This window comes from Neophocaena asiaeorientalis, unplaced genomic scaffold (genome assembly GCF_003031525.2).
Source record: "Neophocaena asiaeorientalis asiaeorientalis breed wild unplaced genomic scaffold, Neophocaena_asiaeorientalis_V1.1 scaffold25, whole genome shotgun sequence".
NCBI lineage: Eukaryota > Metazoa > Chordata > Mammalia > Artiodactyla > Phocoenidae > Neophocaena > Neophocaena asiaeorientalis.
The window spans coordinates 6811249-6817340 of record NW_020172492.1 but is presented as its reverse complement, the minus strand read 5'-3'; the positions used below and the strand labels follow the sequence as shown (position 1 = coordinate 6817340).

Here is a 6092-nt window from a genome sequence, read left to right as displayed (position 1 = left end):
CTAGGAGATTTGGTAGTTTTTCTGTGAAAAACTCAATGGAAATCTTTATAAAGTGTTCATCATAGATGATTTCTGGCTAGTTGTAGGATTTTTTTAAAAACTTATGTTTCAACGCTGAGTATAATTTGTTCTTCAGACAATCAAGAGTCAATGCTGTGTTGCGGATTTTGCAGTAATTTATAATTTGTGACAAAAATTGTAAGAAAATTTTAGGAGTCTAGGAATGTTTATTAATTTCTCAATCCTAAAGATTTGAAATTATTCTGAGAACATTGTGAAAAAACCCTAATACTGTGCTGAGTAATGGAAATAGAGCATGCACAATATATAATACTCTGATATTACCCAGCCAATCTTTTATCTGATGAAAGAGACAGGCTTGTAACTAAAATCTATTACAAAATTACTATACCATGGTCTAACTGATACTTGAAAAGCTTAGGGAAAATTAAGAAGACTTAATTCAACCTAGAAAAAATAGGAACGCTTAATACAGCCAAAAAGGATTTGATTTTGGAGAGAAGGTACGACTTGAATAAATATGACTTTATCTGGAGATGAATATGACTTTAGCAGGTCTTGCCCATAGTGAATTTCAGGCAAAATAGAATTTTCTAGCTCATCCATTCTACAGCAAGTATCACCCCTCATTTAATTTAATGGTAGTATAAATCATATAGTATTGTAGTCATTTTCAGCTTTACCTTTTCCACAAATCGTGAACTTCTTCTCATTTTCACCTTTGTATCTAACTCACTTTTATACCCCAGTACTTGTACCTAGTTATTTATCTGAAAACACTTGTTGGCATATTACCGATTAAACTAAGGCATCTTACATTTGTTATAATAAAATTTCAGCCTATGGGTTGTATTTTCCATCTTAGATCCAAGTTTAGTCTTCTATTTTCACATAATAAGAAATGGATAACTAATCATAGAATGTTTTCAGAGTCATATTCAGTCACAGGGAATAGAATAATTGGCCTACTTCAGAAGCATAGCTTTTCCTGAGATGTATATGTAGTACCTATCACATTGTGTGCTTTATTACTATAACATATAAGTACATAGACACTTCAGAACATTATGTGTATAAGATAAAATTAAAATAATTACAATGAAATCTTCTTTACAATCATATTTCTACTATGGGAAATACTTGTAATAAGTAAAATATAATCCATGTAGAGTTTGACAGGTCTTATGAAAGCAAATATACTTGAAATATGTTTTGGGCAGTTTGAACAGTTCTTACAAATGACTTTCACAGTAGTCTTTGCATTTTCTGAGATCAAATGCTTCTAACTTAATAGCAAGTATATGTCTTTTAGAGGTGTACTGAACACATTCAAGTGATGACTGCAGTTCTCTGAAATGAAGTCACAATCTAACTAGAGATCTCCACGGTGATTAGGTGTATTTGCTTGCCTGTTATAAAATGAAAAGAGAAAAAATGTAATGTAACTACATTCAGTCATTTGAGTTTGAATTTTAGTAAGTGTATTCATTCATAAAATTGCTCGTAATAGGCTATTTAGTTTAAATGGTGAATTCACAAATACTTATGGAATGCTACCTTGTTCTAGGAAATGTGCTAAGTACTGTAAATTCAACAAGGAGGTTTTGTAGGGAAGTGGAGTTCAATAAGCAAGAGCAACTTTAAAAAATGCATATAGTAAAATTACTTGTATGTATACAAATGTATACAGTAAAATTTGTGTAATTAGTAAAATAATATTATGTTCTGGAGTCAGAAAGAAGAACACTGAAATCTGGCCTCAGAAGACCTCTGGAGGGACAGGCGGGCTGAATCCTAGAGGCTGAGTGGGAGTTGATTGGATGAAAATGGGTGAAGCACACACAAGGCAAAGTGATTGGTGTTACCTCAGTCATAGAAATGAGACATAAGGTGGTTTCGGAGGTTACCTTAAGCTACTAGATCATACTGTAACATAAACTTCAGGTCTAAGAGTGGAGGAGGTCACCGAAATGCTGTGACTGGCAGTTGACCCACTAGTTGGACCCAGGCAATAGGAGGCTCCTCACCCTATCCACTATCTTGGAATGTACCTTCTTCCCACCATTCCCACACTAGGGACTGTTTCAAGGACACAGCCTTGAGAGAGTAAGGCATTGGGATCATCTAGCCCATGTACTACATGACCAAACCCCGTTAGGGCCTCTATATGAACTTTTTCTACAAATTGAAGTATAGTTGATTTAGTATGTTCTGTAAGTTTCAGGTGTACAGCAAGATGATTCATATATATATATATATTATTTTTCAGATTCTTTTCCATTATAGGTTATTAAAAGATATTGAATGTAGTTCCCTGTGCTATAGAGTAGGTCCTTGTCATTTATATATTTTATGTATAAAGTATGTATATGTTAATCCCAAACTCCTAATTTATTTCCCCCCCTTTCCCCTTTGGTAACCATTAGTTTGTTTTCTATGTCTGTGAGTCTGTTTCTGTTTTGTCAGTAAGTTCATTTGTATCATTTTTTTTAGACTCCACATATGATTGCTATATTTGTCTTTCTCTGTATGACTTACTTCACTTCATATGATAATCTCTAGGTTCATCCATATTGCTGCAAATGGTATTATTTCATTCTTTTTTATGGCTGAGTAATATTCTACTACATTCTATATATGTACCACATCTTCTTTATCCATTCCTTTGTTGATGGATATTTAGGTGGCTTTCACATCTTGGCTATTGTAAATAGTGCTGCTATGAACATTGGGGTGATGTGTCTTTTCAAATTAGAGTTTTCATCTTTTCAGGATATAAGACCAGGAGTGGGATTGCTGGTTCATATGATAATTCTATTTCTAGTTTTTTAAGGAACTTCCATATTGTTTTCCATAGTGACTGAACCAATTTACATTCCCACCAACAGTATAGGAGGGTTCCCTTTTCTCCACAGCCTCTCCAGCATTTATTATTTGTAGACTTTTTGATGATGGCCATTTGACTGGTGTGAGGTGATACCTCATTGTAGTTTTGATTTGTATTTATGTAATAATTATTGATGTTGAGCATCTTTTCATGTGCCTTTTGTCCATCTGTATATATTCTTGGAGAAATGTCTATTTAGGTCTTCTGTCCATTTTTTGATTGGGTTGTTTGTTTTTTTGATATTGAGCTATATGGGCTGTTAATATTTTTGGAAATTAATCCCTTGTTGGTAGCATCATTTGCAAATATTTTCTCCCCTTCTTAGGTTGTCTTTTCATTTTGTTTATTGTTTCCTTTGCTGTGCAAAAACTTTTAAGTTAAATTAGGTCCCTAATTAGGACAGTATAATAAATGACCAAACCCTGTTAAGGCCTCTGTATGAGCATTTAAGATTCTGACAGATGGGTGTGGAGATCTACTCATCCTGAGGCTGCTCAAGACAAGTATGTAAGTTCCCCTTGCTCATTAAATTGCCACCTACCAATTTGGAGTTGTCTGCCTCTTTCTTCGGTATCTCCTTGCCCTCCTTGTACAGAGGCCAGTTTAGAATGTCACCCAGTGGGGCAGGAACTAGTTGGTAGGGAACATAAAAATATTCACAAAGAACTGTTTTCTAAAACTGATGACCACAGCAGCAAGAGAGGAGAACACAGCTATAGAGCAATGCTTCCAGGGATGGGACTTTCCAGATATTTCCTGAATTGCTTGTCAAGTTTTTCAGCCACAGAAATTGTCTTTGTGCTTGATTCCATTCTTTTAATACTGTCGTTTTCTCTGTCTTGTTTTATCTTTCCCCCTTAAATATTACTTTTTTCCATTGCATGTCCATAAAATAGTCATTTCATCTGCTATAAAGTTTGTTGTTGCCTCATCACTGCATTGAAAATGCACCCTTTACCTCCCACTGCTTGAGCCATACTACTGGCTGTACATTTTTCACATCCTCTGAGTAGCAGCAGCAGCAGCAGTGGGACCGCTTCTGAAATGCTGTCATCTAGTTTTCTGATATGACCCAGGAAGAAGGGAGAGACTGACAGGGCGCATTATAGAAAGGGGCCAGTCGGAGGTGGGGAAGCTGCCAGCCGCGGGCCGGGGGCGGGGTCTCTAGGCCGAAGAGCCCTGGGAGGCCCCTGGGGAGACCCCGGGGGAGTCGGCACTGCTCCAGGGGAGCTGCTAGGCCCGCCTCTGCCCCCCGCAGAGGGCGCGGAGAACTTTGCTGTTCAAAGAGGGGCCCGCGGTAGCATCGGCACCACCTTATCAGAAGTGCAGAATCTCGGGCCTCTCTCCAGACCTACTGAATCAGAATCGGCATTTGAACAAGATTCTCAGGATATCCGTGGTGATCTTGGAAGAGTCCGTATCATGGAATCGATCTCTATGATGGAAAACCCCAAGAAACTTAGCGAAACTTTTTTGCCTAATGGCATAAGTGGTATCAAAGGTGCAAAGAAAATCTCTGTAGGTGTAATTGGAAGTGGGGATTTTGCTAAATCCCTGACCATTCGACTTATTAGATGTGGCTATCATGTGGTCATAGGAAGCAGAAATCCTAAGTTTGCTTCTGAATTTTTTTCCTCATGTAGTAGATGTCACTCACCATGAAGATGCTCTAATAAAAGTAAATATAATATATGTTGCCATACATAGAGAACATTACATCTCCCTGTGGGACCTGAGACATCTGCTTATGGGTAAAATCCTTGATTGATGTGAGCAATAACATGAGGACAAACCAATACCCAGAATCCAATGTGGAATATTTGGCTTCATTATTCCTGGACTCCTTGATTGTGAAAGGATTTACTGTTGTCTCAGCTTGGGCACTTCAGTTAGGACCTAAGGCTGCCAGCCTGCAGGTTTATCTATGTAGCAGCAACATTCAAGCTTGACAGCAGGTTATTGAACTTGCTGGTCAGTTGAATTTAATTCCCATTGACTTGGGATCATTATCATCAGCTAGGGAGATTGAAATTTTACCCCTGCGACTGTTTACTCTCTGGAGAGGGCCAGTGGTGGTAGCCTGGCCACGTTTTTCTTTCGTTATTCTTTTGTCCGAGGTGTGATTCATCCATATGCTAGAAACCAGCAGAGCGACTTTTACAAGATTCCTATTGAGATTGTGAATAAAACCTTGCCTGTAGTTGCCATTACTTTGCTGTCCCTGGTCTACCTGACAGGTCTCCTGGCAGCTGCTTATCAGCTTTATTAAGGCACCAAGTGTAGGAGATTTCCACCTTGGTTGGAGGCCTGGTTACAGGTAGAAAACTGCTTGGATACTAAGCTTTTTCTTCGCTTCAATCCATGTTGCCTACAGCCTCTGTTTACCAGTGAGAAGTCCAGAGAGATACTTGTTTCTCAACATGGTTTGTCAGCAGGTTTGGGACATGCTTGATATTTATCTGATGCTAGTAAAATACTTGATTAGTATAATTTGTAAAACATAAGATTTAAAATACTGTAAAATTTTACATACCTTGTAATAGAAATGTTGGTATATTTAGGGAGGGGAAAGAATTATTCTTTAAATAATGTTTCTGCATAAGAATTATGTGGCTAATTCAAAATCATTTAGAGTAAAAGCAGAGAAGTAAAAAAAAAAAAAAACAGAAAGGGGCCAGTCACCATAGAGTGACTATATTTTTTAACATTGCGTTTTATCAAAAGAATATTTTTTCTTTCCCTTTAAGAAGTTTTGATCAATTACAGCAGCTCAGAATATCATGGACATCTCTGTACCTCCAAAATACAATAACCTGTCAATGAATATGATGAATTAATCATAAATCCAAGACCACAAAGTCATTATTCAAAAATTGACAAAGTGCATCATGTTTTGAAATAAAAGGCTGTTATAAAGCATTACTACCCTTTTACTTATCAAAGTCAAGTGGTAGTTTTAACAAGTTAGTTTCCACAAAAGCTTTAACAAGATGAATGGATTTATAACACTGTCAGATACAACTAAGAAAAACTTGGAAATAACTGTCGAAAAAAAGCCCAAGAGACTTTTATCCATTCATCCTCACCATCACAGGTACTGTCTGACAGCACATCTCGTCTTTCTGGTGTTCAGTACAAGAGATTACGTATCTGACACTGGATTTTTATAGGTAAATACAAGAAT

At 37.0% G+C, this 6092-nt stretch overlaps 1 pseudogene; it reads left to right on the top strand.

Annotated features, from left to right (window-relative positions):
* Positions 1 to 4330: 4330 nt before the first annotated feature.
* On the top strand, positions 4331 to 5412 carry LOC112395136 (metalloreductase STEAP2 pseudogene; annotated as a pseudogene).
* The last annotated feature ends 680 nt before the right edge of the window (positions 5413 to 6092 follow it).